Source organism: Meleagris gallopavo, chromosome 2, assembly GCF_000146605.3.
Source record: "Meleagris gallopavo isolate NT-WF06-2002-E0010 breed Aviagen turkey brand Nicholas breeding stock chromosome 2, Turkey_5.1, whole genome shotgun sequence".
Lineage (NCBI taxonomy): Eukaryota > Metazoa > Chordata > Aves > Galliformes > Phasianidae > Meleagris > Meleagris gallopavo.
Genome location: NC_015012.2, coordinates 33,159,383 through 33,179,380, shown reverse-complemented (window position 1 = coordinate 33,179,380; position 19,998 = coordinate 33,159,383). Strand labels below are relative to the sequence as shown.

At 43.0% G+C, this 19,998-nt stretch overlaps 1 long non-coding RNA gene across 2 annotated transcripts; it reads right to left on the bottom strand.

The window, feature by feature from the left end:
• Positions 1 to 6: 6 nt before the first annotated feature.
• LOC109365984 lies at positions 7 to 14,075 on the bottom strand. Of its 2 annotated transcripts, none has more exons than XR_002111927.1 (4): positions 13,920 to 14,075; positions 998 to 1,105; positions 414 to 610; positions 7 to 234 (listed from the first exon to the last, which is right to left on the bottom strand). It is a non-coding gene; the product is annotated as an uncharacterized LOC109365984 (long non-coding RNA). The 2 variants fall into 2 exon arrangements; XR_004158861.1 differs by lacking the exon at positions 998 to 1,105 and adding an exon at positions 7,748 to 7,825 and having other exon boundaries at positions 414 to 584; positions 13,920 to 14,073.
• Between the last annotated feature and the right edge of the window lie 5,923 nt (positions 14,076 to 19,998).

The window sequence follows — 19,998 nt, the reverse complement described above, 5'->3', positions numbered from 1 at the left end:
AAAAAGTGTCTTCTTTAATATTCCTGTTATTGTTAGTGGCAGTTCAAGCTTCTGCACGAGTACTGAAATGGCTCAGAGTTGACAGGAAGGACTTTGCTGGGCTGCAAGAAGTGAGCTCTGTCTCAGTGATCCAGTTAGGCATAGGGACTTGCAGAACTCAAGAAGTCAGAAACGATCGCTCTCAGTCAAATTAGGGCAGAGCTCATCAGCAGAAGCACATCCTCTTGATTTGGACTGAAATAATTAAATACATGAATTAGATTTGGTTTTTTTGTTTTTTTTTTGCCTCCATACATAAGCTTTATTTCTCTTCTAAAGTGCACTATGAGGTGGACTGACACTGCCATAGTGCATTGACTGGGAATGCAAAAAATCAATGCCTGTGGGTCAATATAAACTTGCTGAAACCTCACCTGCTGACCCAAATGTGACAGTACAAGGGCCCGAGTCCAATCAAAAAGCATGCATTTTATGTTGTTGGTATGCTTGGCACTGTCCCAGGTTTCTCTTGGATCTTGTTTGCTCCTGGGCCCAGGATTGAAACTCCATAGAAGTTCAGTGTCAAAGAAGAATCCCAGAAGTCTCTAAAGAACAGCAAAGATTTCTTTGCCTTATTTATATGGTGATGAAAGAGAAGTTAGTACGGTCTTTGCAAAAAGCGGAAGCTAATTTAGACAGAACTTAACTAAGAAATCAGCACAGAAAATGGTGCCCTGAAACCCATCTTTCAGACCACCTCTGCTCATGCATCCCACTTGTTTGCAAAAACAGCCCCCAAGTGATAGACTGCTTAGCACATTGCCTACAAAGGTAAACCACCCCAACGTGTACCAGGGGAACATGGGGCCACAAGCATGGTAAGGGCAGCTCTCAGCTGAACAAGTCCAGTTAAAGATTGCACAAAGAGCCCCAATTATCTGTTTCCTGTAGTATTAGCACCAAAGTCCAGCACTGAGCATCAGGGTATCCATGAGTCCCCAGGGTGCACTATACTCACTTTGCTTGAAGTGCAGTTTAAGATTGATGAATTCACAGGTTTTAAATCAACTGCAAGCATCCGGCCTGGGCCCTTGATGAAGGCTATTAACTTAATGAAACTGAAAGGCTGTGAAGTCAGATAACAGACACAAGAATCTTTATTTACCTAGAGATTTAAGGAGACCTTTCCGAGGTGGCACAGAACTTCTGTTTTGAAAAGCATAAGCTGCCACCTGGCAGCACTTCCCAGGCACATGTACAACACACACACACACGCTGCCAGAGAGGCACAGTGTGCTGACAAGTATTCTTTCTCTCACGACGGCTGTCAAGTGGTGTGTGGTAGCACAAGGAAAACGTCTCCTAATTGTACAGGTTCTGCTGCAGAAGCTATCTAGTACCAAAGAAAAGACATCTGGAGTCCTACATAGCCAGTCCTAGAAATGAAGTACCCAGATCAATTTATTTTTCCCCAGGTATATCCAAATTCACTCAGCAAACTAGCAGCAGAACCAAGGACAGAGTCCTGTCCTCCTGATCGGTGCCCAGCTGTGCTGGGCACCACAGCTTTCCATCACACACTTCAAGAGGATGGGGCAGAGCAGTGCTCCAGCTGAGTGAGCTGAGATTTAGTATCAACTGGGATCCTCCTGCTTCCCGCCTCATGGTTAATTCATGCGGCATAGCATGTGCATGCTCTTTCCGTGCACAAATGTTGCTTATTTCAACTCCTATCCAAAGGAGTTCCTGTGATAAGCTCAAACCTTATGCCTCCTGCCTTCTCTCTGCTTACATACATAGTGACAGGGTGCACGGTTCAGATGCTCCAGTGGCTGTGCACGAGGCAGGAGAGGCTTGGCCATCTGGCTCACTGCTTTCAGGAGCAAGTAGGGAGCAGAGAGAGCACCCAGCATGTATTGCAGTCTGCATGCCCCACCTTGTGACTTCCTGACATCACTGGCAGCACCAAGGGAAGGGCAAGGAGAGCAGAGAACTGACAGTGAAAAAAAAAAAATCTAGCAATCTCCCAGCCTTCTCTTCCTTGGAAGCTGGTTCAAAGAGGAGGGAAGGTGTTTGGAAAAAACAAAACAAGAAAAGAACACATCAACTCAGAGTCACTGCAGTCAACGAAATCCCACCAGACTTCAGCAACCACACAACTTTGCACCGAGAGCTGTTAGGCTATGAAGTAGCCTCCTGCAAGGCAGTAAGGATGTTCCCACTGCCTAGGTCATTTGGAATAACAGTCTCAAGTGAACCACTTTGTGTTGGATGCATCTGTAATTATGCTTTCTTTGTTTTAAACTCCCCCTCCCTCACTCACTGAGGCGCACTGGGACAAGTTCTTTATAGGTCACTCCTATCCTGGAGACCCTACTGCAAAGCCTAGCATACATTGTACAAGTGTCCTTGAATTCATCCCAGCACCAAACAGAAGGACCCTCATAAGCATGTGACAGAGGATTTAAGTGTCAAAATAACTAAGGAGTATTAGGGAATTTATCTTGGCTAAATGACATATGTTTCAATTTGCATGAGGCTGAGGACTATTCCATTTAAGCTCTTACGCAGATAATTTTTGCTCCAGTTCACCTAGAAATAACCACGTCTGTTCAGCGGAAGTTCAAGGGTTACCATCTGAAACAGTCTTTCTATTCAATTCTCTTCAGAAAAAAAAAATAAGTGAATGGTTAAGGTTTACCTTTTAAACCTTTTTCATTTTCCTGCTTTCTTCTCTTAGTGATGTAACACCTCTTTGGATTTTCCTGTGAGCTGAATGCACTACTTAGTCAGTAGCAGAAGCACTGCATTTAAACTCCAGAATAATGTGCTATCTTCGGGAAGTTGGGATCAAACGTTATGCTCAATATCTCATTTATGGGCAAAGAGGAAATGTGCACGTATGTATAAAGCCAAGAATCCATTGCTAGTGTAACTAAAATAACAGTGTAATTTAAGTCATAATACTACAGATCTGACTATAAAAGAAGGGTGCTACTGTGGAAGAAAATTCTCAATAGCAGTAATAATGCAGTTAAAATAATTATACACACACTTCCCAGTTCCCATTTTTCCTCAGCTTTTCTCGGTCTTGATGTTGGTGACTTCTTTCTGATGGGGGGGAGGGGGAAGGAGTGGGCATGTCAGGATCTGTCATCACCCACTCAAATCCTTCAATAGGATGAAAATGATGATATTAGAATCCCCCATAGGATCATTCTTATGTTTGGTAACACAACACAGTTTTACACCTTACTCTTTAATCTCTTGTCTGCAGCCCCACATTACATCTGAATTTAATAAGTAGGGTATAGTTTACATACATCTGGTATTTGTTCTTTGCTATCTTCATTGCCCACAAAAGCTGTTTTTGTCCAGCTCCAGGTCTGCATTTCTTCATCTGGATGTTGCTGAGTGGTTTATAGCCATGTGACATCCAGTGCCACCCTGTGCCCCCTCATTTGTCGTCCCATCCCACTCCATCCCTAAACCACATCTTACGCCACCAGTTTTCAAGGCATTTGTTATCAAAACAGACATATTTCTGTGTTATGTCATGATGTTAGAGTCATAAATACAGATATAGCGCATAGAGGTCAACAAAAGCAAAACAAATTAGCCATAGCTACCTGATTAATTAGCAAAGTTGTTGTTACAGCTAAACCAAGTAAAACAAAAGTGCAGCAAGGTCAATTTCAGACTGAAGCTTGTCAGGCCCGCTCTATTTGAGGCTGCACAGACTTGGTACAAAGCCTGTGACCTGTTACCAGCAGTGGCGATATATTATGAGGTACAGGTCTGCCAAGCTCTTTCTGTAACTTTGTATAATGTAACTGCAGTTTTTGAATCAAGAGTCCTTTATGACTATGAAGATAGCAGAGATTTGCTGTGCAGTCCCACCAGGGTCACCCAGGCATTTTGGCCTCGGTGTTGTTCTACATTGTTAAAACATTCTTGAAAACCAAATACAAAGATGAGCACTTTTCCTTTTAAATCCCTGTGGCTCTCATTGCTGGTTTACTCCATCCTACTCACTGCCTTCTAATTAAAGCGCGGGGGCAATGTCACGAGGACTGTGAAGTTGTAGCAGGACCACAAAATTTGTCTCCTGTCACCAACTTACCAACTGATCTCAAGCAAAAACACACAGCGCGTGCCATTTGTTTTCCCTTTGCAAGGAGAGGATGACATTGCTTATATATCTCTGCAGTATTCTGGGAAGAAGGACAGATAAAACATTGACCCAGATTTGCAGGTGTTCCAGAGCTCTGCTCTGATAACTCAGAGAGAGAAAGTAATAGCTATAACAAACTATTTATCTAACCAGTATTTCATCAGGTGTGATCCTTGGGTGGAGAAGAAAAAACCTGGGGATCACCAAATAGCAAGCTTAGATAGTCCTCAAAGGTTTAGATTCTGTGAAGCGTGGTGACATACAGCATGACTTCCCAACTTCTCCCATAGACTTTAGGACAAGGGGGAATAGTTTTAAACTTAGACAAGAGAGATTTAGGTTAGATATAAGGAGGAAGATTTTTCACACAGAGGGTGGTGACACACTGGAAAAGGTTGTCCAAGGAGGTTGTGGATGCCCCATCCCTGGAGGCATTCAAAGCCAGGCTGGATGTGGCTCTGGGCAGCCTGGTTTGGTGGTTGGTGACCCCGAAAATGGCAGAGGGGTTGAAACCACATGATCATTCTGGTCCTTTTCAGCCCAGGCCATTCTATGAATCTATGATAGCCCTCACATCCATGGTGCTGGGATCAGCTAGGGACTGATGTTGGCCTAATCCCTGAGAACTGCGCCATCTGAGTACAGAATGCTCCTCAGTTGCCAGATACCCATCCCTTCTGGCAGGATGCTAGAGAAGGTCTGATAACCTCTCAGTAGCAGTAATAACAGCAATAAAAGGAATACTCTCTCTTGTAGCCTGCCTCCCAGAGCAATAATTTCCTGCTGAGGTTCTCGTCCTAATTCACCACTTCATGCCTCCTGGACTCCAAGTACAGAAGCATGCTATTGTGCTCAATAAATGTTTCTTGTGCATAGCTGTTGACTCCATTATTAGAAAACTGTGCATTATCCATCTGTGGGTGACCTGTGCATTAGAAATCACCCATGGGGCATCATCCTCTGTACACATGGGTACAGCCTTTGGTTACCAAGATCTGGCACTTTGGTTCAAGCTGCTGTAGACTATGTTGTAGATCATGGTGCTGCCTGCTACAGACTAGCAATAACACCATGTACTGGAGGATTCCTTATGCTCACGGTTGTACTTGTGCAAATGGGCAGTAGTATTGCTAAGGACTAATAGACACGTTACAGGCTACGTGACAGCAGAATTCAGTCATCAGCCTAGTCAAACACAACTCTTGCAGCAAATACAAAATAATACAAGGAATACTTCTCCTGTATCTTACCCTTCAGCATTAGGTATAGTTAGGGACCTAAATCAAGGTTGTAAGTTTTGCCTTCTCAGCACAACTGACAAGGGATTTGCAAAGGGAAAACCCACACGCAACAAAACAGTAACCGTTCCTTCCCTCCCTCCCTGCAGGAGATTTTCTGCTCTGTTAGTTGTTGTAGAGCCAGAGAAACAGTAGACTGACTGCTTGTCACTTTTCTTCTTTGGCAGCTGACCCTCCAAAGACAGCGACCTCCCCCTATTCCTTTCTGGCTTTGGAGAGTGCTTCTTCCTGTATCTTCATCATCATTTTTCACCCTGCTTGGCAGAAGTAGCTAACTCTGAGTGCAGCCCATTCTGTCCGAAGTGTCTGAAATAGTGTTATCACTGGATGGGAACAGGACTTACATGGCTTGAAGGAACTCTGGGGAACTGAAGGGAAGCTCTGGAAAAGATATTAACCAAAGTAAACCTGTTATCATCTGTGAGAACCACTACTAACTGCCCCTCTTTCCTTCACTCTGCTGAGCTACATGTCCTAGGGGCAGAAATGTCTGTAGGAGCAGCTGGGGAAACAGCTCAGCATGCATTCATCTCCCTTAGGATTGAGTCCAGCTACTACAGAGTCCAAAACCTTCTACTTTGCCCAAAAACAAACACAGATGTCTCGCTACAGCTGAGTCCTGGGGAAGGAAAGGGATGCTCTGCCTGCTGCTCAGCACACAGGGTGATAATCACACCAGGGAACATGCAGCTGCACACCCCTCAGAGAACACAGGAATCACCCAAAATTCTGGATCTGAGCCATTTGCAGCTTTGCTCAGTCCCCACATTTGCTTCCCCACCTTCCAACCCAGAGTGGGACTAGATGGTGTTTCTCCGGCCATCCTGGTCCTGCCATGTGTTCCATCTTTTCCCTCTGTCACAGCTGGATTAACCCTACTGCTCAGCTGGACAAGCTGATTAGTTAAAGAACTTGTTTCATCCCTCTCTAGGGCTTTATTTTTCATCTGTCATTTCCCTCTTTATTACTGCTAGAAGCCTCTGCCTCCTCAGCTCACACTCCCCATACCCTCACCACCCCTACACTTCCCCACCAGCAGCCCTAACACCTTTTGCAACCAGGATGAGGGAGCAGGGCCTGCCCATTTACCCCAGTGTAATATATCCCCATATTTTTTCTCCTCCTCGGTTCAGACTCTCACTCAAGTTAATCTCCTGTTTGGTCTCCAGCGCTCTGCCTTGCACTTCCCAGAGCTATGCTGGCCCCATGCAGGAGACTATGCTTAACAGCCCTTGCTGCTCCTGCACACACAAAAGCAGTCAAGGCTGCCCTTCATCTTAGGGTCTCTGCCATCCATGCATGGTAGTCTTGGACCAGGAATCACAGTGATGTGTGCATATACTTGCCCCGTAGAAGATACGCAGATTGGTACTCTCTGCTAGTCAATAACAGCTTTGAACCATGAAATGTGGGCTCCAGAACCTTGCAGTCAATCAGAGAGACTGACTCTAATAGCCATCCTCAGGCTTTTGTAAGGCCAGCAACAAAATCCCCTTGGCTCCCTTACTCATCTCAGCAGACTGAACATCTTGTTTTTTCCTCTATGGTTCTGCTTGGATTGTTAGTTACTGCATCCTGATCAACATTGGAACACTCCCTGCTGTATCCTATCTTCTACCTTCTTCCTCTACATGTCCCTCCATATCTTTCCCCATTTCTGAACAATATAAATGAGCCTTACAAATAGTGGGCAAAGGACATACATCTTCAGAAAAGAAAGAAAAAAAAAGAAATCATAAAAAAATAAGAAAGCCTATAATTATGCGGTCTTGGTGACTCCTAGCAACAACCCTGATCACTTTGATTGTTTGTTGTGACCTCTTTCGCTATGCTCCATCTGTTTGCTCTTATGGTCTATGTATTTGCAGCAGTACAAGGAACGTTGTCTTATTTGTTTCTATAAGGTCTCTTGTGCAATCAGTCCTGACCACGGCTTTGCTCTAGAGGAGAGATAAGTAAGAACAACAATGAAGAGTGGGAGCTGCAGCCAGCAGTACGGCCCTACTTTGGTAGCAGAACAAGACAATTAAGGAAAGGATTTTCAAGTAATCCAAATGAAGAATACAAGGGAATAAACATTTAATACTCAGTCATGCAGCTTCATCCTCTTTAATAATCCCTAACATTTCTATAGTACCTTCCAGGAGGGAGAAGTGCATAAAGGCCAAATACAAAACCATCTCATGCAAAGGACCCCCCACTTCCACCAATGAGACAGTAAGCGTGCAGATGCAGCCATGGCATGAGCAGCCACATGTGTAACCCCATGGAAACCAGTCAGAAGTATGCTTTTTACCTAAGAATTGGCTGTGGTTCCTACTCTTACTCCCTTTGACTCCACAGGATCACGCAGAGATTATGGATGTGTAACATCCTGTTTAAAAGCAAGCAAAACTCAATTACTTGATTTAGGTTGCTTTTGTTTGTTTGTTTTGCAAAGTCCGTGTACCCTTTCACCTGAGGGATTTAAGAAACACTGTGTGGCTCAGAAGAAATTCTGCATGCATAGAGAAAGTCTGCTGACCATAAGTCTTCGGTAAAATATCCCTTTCCCCCAAGCAGTTTCTTTGCCTGTGGGTTTCCCTAGCCAGAGAAAGAAAGGGAGGCCACATGCATGTTGGGGGGGCTCAGGAGCCTGTGCCTGGGAAACGTGCAAGTGGGTGTATTTTGTCTGTGTATGTGGAAAAAAAGGGAGCCTGCCAACATTGCCTGCCAACACTATGAGCGTGGTTTGTTATATCTGTGCAAAAAAGGACTCAAGTACCTGGCAGGGAAAAAGCCACCCGCATGATGTCGACATCCTTATATCATCTATAAGTACAAACTTATTCTAGTTTTTTTCTTCTTAATAATTAAAGAAGAATTGCAAACAGTGTAGGGAGGGGAGAATCGCTACAACTGACTGCATCCTTGTACCTCAGAGCTCATGAGTATATTGGAGTGAAGAGTGGTCCCAATGGCAAAAGACAGATCTAGATAAAAATCTCACTCTGGGGCCTATAAGGTTAATCAGGGCTGATGTCATCTTCCTGGATTTTAAGCAAAGAGGCTGCTCTACCACATTCCCTCCAGAAGCTCTGTGGATTATAAATCCTTTTGCAATGTTCTGCAAAAGTTAACATATGAAGAAAGCACTCGCTTTCCAAGGTGTTCTTAGGGTTTTTCTTTTTCAGATCTCCGTTTCCACAACCCAAAAGAAAGACAGATATCTCAGAAAGGCCTTGTCCCTCAGCAGCTTTCACGTGACCACGAGTATTGCACTACATAGTGACAATCCTGGGAGAAGAAAGGAACCCAAATAATGAACTACTGAATAATCCAGGTTGGAAAAGCCCTTCTAACTCCTGCTTGTAGCATAGCTAACATGAAATCAAGTTAGGTTACTCAGGGTATTGTGCTGCTGTTTTGAAGATATTCAGTGATGGAGATACCAGAACATTGCTGAGCAACCCCCACGATAGTGAAAATTCTCCCTTCTGTCCAGTTGAAATTTCCAGTGCTGCAGCTCACAATGATTTTCTCTTATCCTTTCACCTCCGGGAAGAACATCTTTTAGGCAGTAGAAAAAGAAATGAATCTCCCTTTGCCTTCCTTACTAAAGGCTGAAAAACTCACTTCCCTCAGCCCCTCCTTCTACATCACCTAGTGCAGCTCCCAACCACCTTGGTGACCCTGTACTAGACTCCTTCCAGTTTGTCAAGCTTTTTTTTCCACTAGGAAAATCCATGCTGGACTTTGAGAAGCAGCCATGTCCTCATGAGTGCAAATAGAGGGGACTAATCACTTCCCTGTGTCTGGCATCTGATCAGCTCTCCAGATCTGCCCTTAATCAATCAACATCCTGAATGCATCCTTCGCAGTTCTGCACTATGCACTGCACACATCAGAAGAACAAGGGTTTGCTAGTGAGGCAAATTTCTTTTCATACTCAAAGAACCCTGAAAACATTTGAAATAATTAATGTTTAAAAATTACTAAGAGGGAAGAGACTTACAATGTTCAGTAACATTTTAGGGCATATTGTGTGCGTGAACATACGTGGGATGGAAGCAAGTAGGTTGCTGAGTGGGTGTCAGTGGCACTAGAAAGGGTTTTTGATGATTTTTAAAATAAAAAAACATTAAGGAGCTAACAGTATGAAATAGCAATTATGAAGCGTGATCTCATTTCTGAATGTGGTATGAATTCCAGACTCTGCAGTTATTACATTTTGAATAAATAGCAATTAACATCTAAGGCTTTCCTATTTCTTCTTCCTTTTTTTTTTTAAAAACCCTGGCTAACAGACAAACTTAAGCTGTTCTATTATTCAAATGCCATAGAAGAAAATGTCAAGACCCCTAATTCACCACTAATAGCAAAAAAGTGACCAATGCATGTTGTTCAATTTTGAGATTTTGCTGTATCTTCCTGGACTGACACATACAGACCATTTTGGGTCTGTCATCTATTGCAGTGCAAGATGCCTGCAAATCTCTTGCTGACTTCAGTTATTTTGTGTTATAGCTTCTTCTAGACCCTCCTTACTAATCTTGGACTTTTCGCCTTAGCTTGTATGATAACATACAAAGATTTGCAGATCATGTTCTACTGTCAGTAATACATATTCACTGCTAGTGATACAAGTGCATAATCTGAGTCTCCCATTTGTGCCTGAAATAAGCAGCTGTGGAAGGTCCCCATGTTCACTTGCACTTGTGGAAATGGGGCACGCAGAGCTGAAATTCAGGCCACCCCTCCAGGGATACTGTAGAAGAAAATGAAAGCAATGACAATGTAGTTACTAAATAAGACAAACAATTATCAGATGGTACCACATCCTTTCACTGGAAAACCCTTTTAGACCTACATGCAGGTTTCTCAGACCCTTGTCCAGCCTGACTTTGAATGTCTTCAAGGTTGGGGCCTCCACCACCTCTATGGGCAACAAGTTCCAGCACTTCACCACCTTTATTGTAAAGAGATGTTCTCCTTATATTCAATCTAAATGTCTCCTCTTCTAGTTTGAAATAATTTCCCCTTGTCCTACAACAGACCCTGCTAAAGAGTGTATCCTCTTCTTTCTTGTAGCTCCCTTTTAGATACTGAAAGGCCACTATCAGGTCACCTTGCAGTTTTCTCTTCTCCAGGCTGAAGAGCACCAGCTCTCTCAGCCATCCTTGTAGGAGAGGCATTCCATCTCTTGGATTATTTTTGTGGCCCTCTTCTGGATGCACTCCAGCAAGTCCAAATCTCTCCTGTACTGAGGACTGCACGTCCAGACGCAATACTTCAGGTGAGGCCTCAACAGCACAGAGGGGCAGGATCACCTCCCTGCCTTGCTGGCCATGCTTCTTTTGATGCGGCCCAGAACACAGTTGGCTTCTTGGGCTATGAGCACACAGTGCTGGCTCATATCCAGCTTGCCATCCACCAATACTCCAAAGTCCTTTTCAGTAGAGCTCTTTCATCCTTACATCCCCCAGCCCGTAGCAGTAACAAGAATTTGCCTCAAACCACATGCAAGACTTCGCATTTGGATTTACTGGACCTCATGAGACTCACCTGGGCCCACCACTTGAGCCTATTTAGGTCAAATCTATCTCCAGTTGTTATGTCTAACATCTACAACTAGGAGAAAAAGAACTTGAAGATGAACCATCTACACCAATACATGACCCCTTATATTCAGTTTATCAAACACTTTAAAAGACTCTAGTGAAAGAATTATTACCTATAGAACAAATGTAAGACAGCCAACGACACTTTCATTTCTTAGTTATCTTTCAAACACATACTGTCCATATCTATGAACCCCCAGGAACCTGCAGAGATTGAAAACCACCGCAGTGATGGATACACCAGCTGCAGAGCAGATACACCAGCTGCAGAGCAGATACACCAGCTGCAGAGCAGATACACCAGCTGCAGAGCAGATACACCAGCTGCAGAGCAGTAGAAAGACTGGTAGTCAGTCAGTTACAAAAGCTTCTAGTAGACAAAATACTTCTGTATTAACCCCTATTTAATAGAAAGTACTGTTTCTGAAAGGCTGATATAAGTTTTGCTTGCAGAGAAGAAGCAGTACAGCAGGCCACCTGATCCTGAAGCATTTTAACTTAAGAAAGTGGTAGTACAGACAGAAAGGCTATGTGCTGCCTGTTTCAAAACCACAGAGGATCTTCCACTTCTTTTCTTGGGAGACTGTTCTACAGTCACACAGATTATCAGGATTTGCCTTTAGACTGAATAGAGCAGTTTAGAATAGAATAATAGATTGATTTTTGTTGGAAAAGTCCTTCAAGATTATCAAGACAAACCACCATCTAATGGTATCCAGTCAACCACTAAATTATGTCCTTAAGTGCCACATCTTTTAAACTCCTCCAAAGATAGGAACTCTACCACTTCCCTGGGCAGCCTATGCAACACCTACCTACCCTTCTGTGAAGAATCTCTTGCTGACACCTAACCTAAACCTCCTGTGGTGCAACATGATGCTACATCCTCATGTGCTGTCACTTGTCACCACCAAAAAAAAAAAGACTTCACTACACCATCCTTCCAGATAGTCGTGGAGATAAGTTTGTTGTCATTTTATCATCCCTTGGTAGTGTTTTATATATTGTCTCCATGTGTGCTTTTCAAACCTCCCTCAAAGCAAGCTGAGTTATGTGCAATAACCTCAAGGTGTTAATTTAAGGCTCTGGTTGTCCCTCTCCCTTTCCTCTCACTTGACTCCACATTGCCTCTGCAAGTCATGGCCTGGCAGTGGTGGATCAGGACAGAGAAAGCTTATTTTCCCCTTGCAAGGGCTGGATTTTTCTTGGTAGCTATAGGGACAGCTTCTGCTGAGGTTTGCAGAGAGCAGAATCAGGGAAGCTGAGTGGCATTATTGAATCTCTCATTCTCCACCATTAGCAAGGGTCACTTTCAAATGCTTCTCCGTTAATGAAGCACTGGCTGTTCCTTCCTGGTATTTCATTAAACTGTAAGCTGGAGCAGGCAAAGATGCACTGGAGTGAAAACAGAGAGAGGGGACACAGCTGGAACCCTCTGCTCTCCTTCAGAGCCTCCAGCCTCCCCAAGTTGGAGCCCTATCCCAGCTCAGAAAATATTAAAGCAACTATTTTTTGTTTTCTGGGTTTGTTGTTGTTTTTGTTGTCTTCTCCTTCTCCCAGTGCCATGCCCATCGTTCCAAAGAAAGGAGTGAATATTTGATTGCGGTAATTAGTTAATCAGTAACTGGCATAAATTTTCCCCTGATTAATGCTCTGAATAATCATTGCAGACCTATCTGTAAGCAGTCCTGTTATCAGAGTCACTTTGAAAACAGCTTTGAAAAGATGGATCTGCATCCACACAGATAAAATTAGACAGGTCAGATGCTCCACCCTCCAAAGCCTGCTCTTTATTGATGCTAGCTAGGGAAAGAAGGACAATCAAAAGTGCATCCTCTGCCCTTAGCTCACTCAGTTGCAATTCACTGTTGGTACCACCCAGGAATGACCTAGGGAAGGAGTCCACGTGGAAGATTTCTAGTTCATGGGGCAGACAGAGGCACAGGATCAGCCTTCCTGGAAATGAGGACCAGATAAACATTTATACAAAGCCTAACCTGTCTCCTTTCTTGGAGACATTTTCATTGCTTCAGGGGAATGCTGAAATTGAGGGACCAGGTGGTGACCACAGGGCAGGATAAGCTCAGAGTATACTTTCTGTGTTTATAAATACATCGACACAAACCAGCCTATATACATGCCTACACAATAAATTATTGGAAAAAAAATTAATAAGAAATGGATATAGCATTGTCTTCTCTGCAGAAGTAAATCCAACTCCTAAAGCAGTGTTGGTACTCACTAGAGATTATCATCAACTCAGAGATTTTTTCAACTCCAAATTTTTTCACAGCAAGTTATTAATTCAGAAAAAACCTGAAACTCTTTAAAGTATAATCCCAGACACAGCATGAAGTGTCTCAGGAACAATCTCTGTGGCTTCTGGATGCTATTACTAAGAGAAAGGTGAGAGGAAACATCACAAGTGAATGAATGCAGGGCTTTGAATGCACATCAAGAGGTAGTACTCAATAGCAAGTTCTGACCTTAAATACCAAGGCCTCTCCACTTGTGTCTGGAAAAATCTGAATCCAATTTTACTCATCCAAAGGTCAGTGTTGTGGCTTCCCACATTCGTTGTTCTGAGGGCCAGCTCCTAGTCTTTCATTGCTCACCAAAAATAAAGAAGACAGACTGCAGATTGAAAGTCCTTGCTTTCCCCACCCCCACTGTGAGAAGGGAATATTTCTGTAATCCTGAAAATGCTATGAGGATAGGATACCATTTCCTGACAGCACTATCTGGACCATCTGTAATGCAATGGAAAGCATAGCAATGACAGCAGAGCAGCAAGATCCAAGGCTGCAGCAAGTGAGGATACATTCAAATGCAGCAGCCACAAACACAGAAATAAAGAAAAATGCTTACCTTCAAAAGGCCTAAGGTAGGCAGGGATCTCCAGCAAGGTACCCTTGCTTCCACTGCCAATGACCCTTAAATGAGGTCTGGGAAGAGGTAGATCCTGGCTACACCCCTTCTGGGCACTCAGGTACATTGCATTCACCTGAGCTTCCCTGGGTTGGCCCTGCCTTTCCACCAGGTGCTCAATCACTGGTTCAAGCCATCATTTCGCATTGCCACCACACCACCTGATCCCAGAAAATACAACACGTGAAATGGCCTCATCAGCAGCTGTAATTTGATTATCATGTCAAAAAAAAAAAACAAAAAAAAACAAGTCAAGAATACAGAAGGTATTTTCCCAAGGTACCTTTATGTTTATCTGGCAGAAGGCTATTATTGGCTTTTATCAGTCACTGTAAGCTATCAACAACAGCCATGAGAAACTAATGATCCTTCCTGTGCATGTTAGCTGTGCCTAAGTAAGCAGAGCACCACTGCTGCCATTTTTGCTAGAAGAAAAGAGAAGATATGTACAGGAGATAAAGAAAGCATCCTCTCTGCTATCTGGTCGATCGCAGCAAGGATGAGCTGGATAGAGAGCTACTCACGCATCCTCCCCTAGATACAAGTTGAATTTCCTCCTTGAGCCAGCTCTCAGAAAATCAGAACACTGAGAAAGAATGAGTGTCAGGTAGAAATCAAAGGGATTTTAAGATTAAAGGTGAAGAGAGAGACAGTGCATTTATCTGTGAAGACATACACTGCATTGCTTAGAAGAACTGGACCCAGCTATGCCATGTGACCCCACAGACATTAGCTGGGAAAGAGCTGAAGCAATCATGCCTATGAGAATAAGATTTCCTGTAATTTACACAAAGAAATGTTTTTATCAACCTTACAATGTGATACTGCAGGTAAATCAGGAACAATGCAATACAATTATGATCAAAACACCTTATCTTTATCTAAGTTATGTTCCCAGTTATGTTGTAACTTAAGTAGAAGTCTACTGTCTTCTTGGCAGCGAGGCCATTTCTTCTGACCTTTTGCCCATGGAAAGCCTCAAATCATTTATCTCACACCTCCAATATTTCCTGGATGTTTAACTTCCACTTAGCCTATCTAATGCTGAGCTGACAAAAACTGTCTTAGTAATGGGTACTCATGTGTGCAAAATGACCACCTACTCTCCTATCGTATTCTAACTCTAACGATTATTGTATAATATTTCCTACTTTATCTTCTGCTTAATACTACACTTAGGTCTACTGACAGACAGAGTCAGGATTAAATGACATGTGAACAGCTATCAGAATGGACAATGCTATTCTCCTTGCATCAGGAAGGCTCCCAGAGTGATACGATCTAGCTGGCCAGTGCATTTGTAGTCACGAGAAATCAAGAAGACAGATACCTCCAAATTTCTCACTCTGAAGAAAGGAGAGATGTTTAGTGCTTCTTTTTGTCTGCTTAGCATGAAATGGCCACCTGTAAAGGAAAAAGGAAAATAAAATAGTACCTAGGTCCTGGAGCAGACACTTAGATAACTCTTCATTGCTGTACTTGAAAGAGCCAGATCACTTATTAGTATAGCTAGTGCAAATTATGACTTTCATTTTTTGCTTATATGATTCCAGAAATACCTTTTGTCTTCAAAAGATTGTTTCTGCCTTGATAATTGACCTGGTCCTGGCTATATAAAGATACCTGGAGAGGGAAAAGAGATGATCACTTACTAATATTTACTCACTCTCCTCCCAGTGAGGCTTCACAAAGGACAGAATAATGGACTCTCATCTATTTATTTAACTAAGAAAATTTGCCTGGAGCTGCCAAGCAAACCCAGGGCTCCCAAGCCAAGAAGAGCTAGGGTTGCTGTCCCAGCCGTGCTGGTGGCAACTCCTCAACCCCTGGAGACTTCACTGGAAATGCAGGAAGCAGCAGCAGTCTTAAATTTAGATCGCATTAGCTTCTGCTGAAGGAAGAGGAGAGCAGCTGCCTATGCCCTGAATCCCACATCTGATCTCTCTCATGCTTGGATGCTTGGGCATGAAGAAATTCTGGGAAAAGAATAGGGCTAGGGGCAGAGACAGGAAAGCTGAAGGACTGCTACATACTCTCATCCCCAGGGAGAATCTCCTCAGACTTGGCTGTATTTTTAATCTGCCTGTTCCATCAGCAATAACAAACACAGACAGGAGAAATAGTAACAGGAATTTTGCTGTGTGTGAACTCGTTATCACAAAATGTAATCTCTCGATCAAATTAGAACTGTGTTCAGACATTCTCTTCGCTGACCTTGGACTCATCAAGAGAAAAACATTTCCTTCCAAAGGCAGCCAGCTCTTGGCTCAGCCACCTAGACATTTTCTCCTTGTAACTACCATATTAGTCTATCTGTGTGCCTAACCACACCTGCCTAACTCTGGCTGACCCAACAAGTAAAGTCAAAACGGCTTGGGATGTTTTAACTGACATGAGATGCTTAACAAAACCACAGCTGAATCTATTTGCTATTATCACTCTTGTTACTTCTATACCCAGGACAAATTCCAAGCCAAAAGAGTTACCATCCATCCTAGATTTACCATATAGCTTCAGATGGTCAGGAATGTCTCCTTATTTTGTACTCTCAACAGGAATGTAGCTATGAACAGGAAAGTGACTATTGTAGTTCACAGCAGGGATAGTGGCATTTCAGTGCTGCGCAGAGTGATTACAGTATGCAAGAAACACAAGAAGTTGATGAAGTTTGTTAAACATCTTGGGTGCTAGAAATCTTGGTGAAAGACACTCACTCATCTCTTACTTAGGCGTAACTTCTATGCAATCGTTTCAGGATGTTCCATTCCAGAGTGCCAGTGCTTAATGGCACTCAAGGAGCCAACAGCAACTGCACCTGCTTTCTGGGCCAATGCCCTTTATGGTGGAGGTTTGGGAGTATTCTCTCCTGACCTGTAAGGCTTATCATCAGCTCCCTGATTCATGTGAGCTGGATCTTTGTCCAGCGTTCCCACAGATCTGTCCTAACTCAGTTGAAGGTATGGGGCAGAGGTGCTGAATGACCATGCCTTGTCCTTAGCTTGCCAGCATTCATAATTCATCATCCTCAGATAACCTGTAGTCCTTCCACTCTTCTGGAGACTGTATCAGCATTTGCAATGCAGAGCACTCCTTTAATTTTATTTATTGAGGGACTGATTTGCACAGCAGGGCATCACTTTGTTTATTCTCTGCTATCATTGTTACCTTCAATGAAGACAATGAAGAATTTAAAATAATAATTAAAAATATATCTCCCTCAGTTACCGTAGCAACAAGCTGGAGCTTTTTAACACTGCCACATATTCCATCTGTTTCTTTCTTTTAAATGACAAAACAGCTTCCTTCCATACCAGCATTGCATAGAAGAGAAGTTGTTCTCACCCAGGGGAAGACAGAAATTCCAGCTAATAAACAACTCATGTTACTACCCTGAAGGAAAGCCCACTTCTAGTCAAGAATGGATTCCTCCTACCAATGTTGTCAAACAAGGTTTTCCTAGACAATAAAAAGGGCACCAGTTTGTTAGCAGCCAAGCCTATAGTACTCCATTGCATTCCCCAAACACCAGGGCAAGAGGTACAGTGTTGAATGTCTCCCTCTGTTCTCTGCATCTCAAGCCAAATCAAACTTCGTCAGCTGAATGTCCTTGAACTTGACGAAAATCTAGACTTGGATAAATATCAGTGCAGTTTGGAAGGCAAAGAACAAGGGCACTCTTTTGAGAGAAACATCAAAACAAATTGCTTTTCTGTTAGATTTGGGTCATGAAGGTAAATAAAATATCACAAAATTATTATTTTTTAGCCTCAGAAATTCCCTCACTTCTCTTTATAGGGACTTCTTCCTCCTCATTCTCAGACTCTGAATTGTGTCTTACTCCACCCCATCCATGTTCTCAGAAACCTCTTCCACTTCAGCCGAAGAAGACATTTCTTTGAAATCTAAAATGGACTCTTGTCTTCTCTCTTCCCTTGGGCTCTTAGATTTCCTGGCAGGCCCCCTCCCCCTGGACTGGCTGTCTGCCACAACTGTATGTCACACCTGCCTCCTGCTTAGCATCTGACTCACAGTTTAATTTAGAATCTTTGGTATACAAAGTCTCTGTCTGAAAGATTTTATTCTTATTTGTATGGATACGAAGACATATTAATACTCCAAGATTTGGTGGACATACTCTCCCTCTAATGCTTGTGTTACCATGACAGAACTATGCTCAGATGTTCTCCTTGGTCTTACCTGTGATGGTCCACAGAGTACACAAAATGAGATGTTTAGAATGAAAGCTGAGAAATCACTGTGCATGAATAGGAAAAGCAAGCCCTATCTTCAGGAGTTTCAGAGATTGTTGATCTATTCCCCTTTCCTTCCCACTTTCAACTTTTTTTTTTCTCCTTATTTAAATACTCCTACTGTCTTCTATGCTCCTTGAAAATAGGTTTTCTTTTTTCATGGTATTCTCTTGTTTCTCTCAGAGTCCAGTTCAACCACCTGGAATTTTAGTTTCATGCAGGCTGTACAGTGTTTTGTCTTTTGCCTGTTCTCATACAGCCAGTTTATTGGTTCCTTCTGTCCTTCCAAATAAGCAGCAGATTGTAACTGGGGAAAAAAATTCTGTTGGCTGTTTCTCTCTGGGAAGCCATCTGAGAATCCGCTCAGTGACAGGGAGCATCTCTAACCAAGCTTGAAACGAGATCTAGTACCTGGCCAGGAGGTTAACGCTTTTCACCTCTGCACACATGGATCCTGGCTACAGCTGCCAATGAAATGAGTTTGGTAGATTCTCATCTTGGCAACTATTAACAGGCACCAGAATATCATCATGATGGCAATTTCTGCTTTGGAAAGATTCAGGGCTGAGCAGCAGAGAAATGGGACTGTCATTTGCAAGGATGTCTCTGCAGAAAAGTCTGTAGGTCACAGCATGGAGTAGAAGGAACTGGTACGCTGCCTGAGATTGCCCCAGGACAAGAATAACAGGGAAGGCACCTGGTAATGTTGAAGGACAACAGTGTGGAGGTTGCTACGTGCAGAACTGTGACAGAAGCATTAAGAGTAGTATCAGAGGACAACAAATAGGAAGGTGTAAGCATGGACACACACAGCACTATAACAGATGTTGATGGTATTAAGAAGAGTGGGTCACCAGGATCACAATGCATCTACATGTTGTTCTCAAGATGCCCAGAAGAATAGTAGAAGAATTAAGAAAATCTAAAACAGGGCATAAGATTTCATTTGTTCTTTAGTTTTTGTCAGCCCTGGTGTCACTGTAGATGCTGAAATATCATTAACCTTTCTGTACCATGCAGAGATTGATATATTCCTTCTCCCTTCATTTTGCTCTGTAAAAAGGAGGTTCCCAGAAATGTTATTATTTCCACCAAGAAGCCAAAGAATGTTTGTCTATAGAACTCAATGAGCCATACAGCCAGGGTCTTCTGAGAAGGCCAAAGAGAAACAGAGAGTTTTATTGGCTGATTCTGTCCATTTCAGAGATCAAGAAAACTGAGAAGAGGGCTAAAGATCAAGGTGGGGAGTGGTGAAGCTTTTCTGCTGATCAGTCCAGTTTGGGAAGACTGACAGAGGACTCTTCAGTGAAGCAAGATTTAGACACTATTGGAGGAGAACCAGAAGAGCTGAATATTTTTTTAGCAGGCAGGATGGAAGTACCATCCATGAGTAGGAGATGGAAAAGCTGAGCTGGTTTTGTGGTACCTTGCCTCAAGAATTTTGAGGGCACAGTCTCTGTGGACTACCAGCAACATGGTGGATACCAATCTTAAGAGACACTGTGATGAAATCACTGAGAATCAGATGAGATCCTTAACATCTTCCATAGTATGTGTGGGCCAGGAGGGCTTGCGGTGCAAATGCTGCCATCCTGTCTTGGGCCATCTGGCCCTGGAGCCAGATGTTCCATCAGCAGTCCTGCTGCTGGCAAGACAAGAGAACTACTGCACATTACTTGGCATTTTATTACTTTCTCCTTTACACTGTGTATAATTGATGGTTGTGCTGCTAAAGAAAGACAAATACGATAAATAATCATGTAAAATAA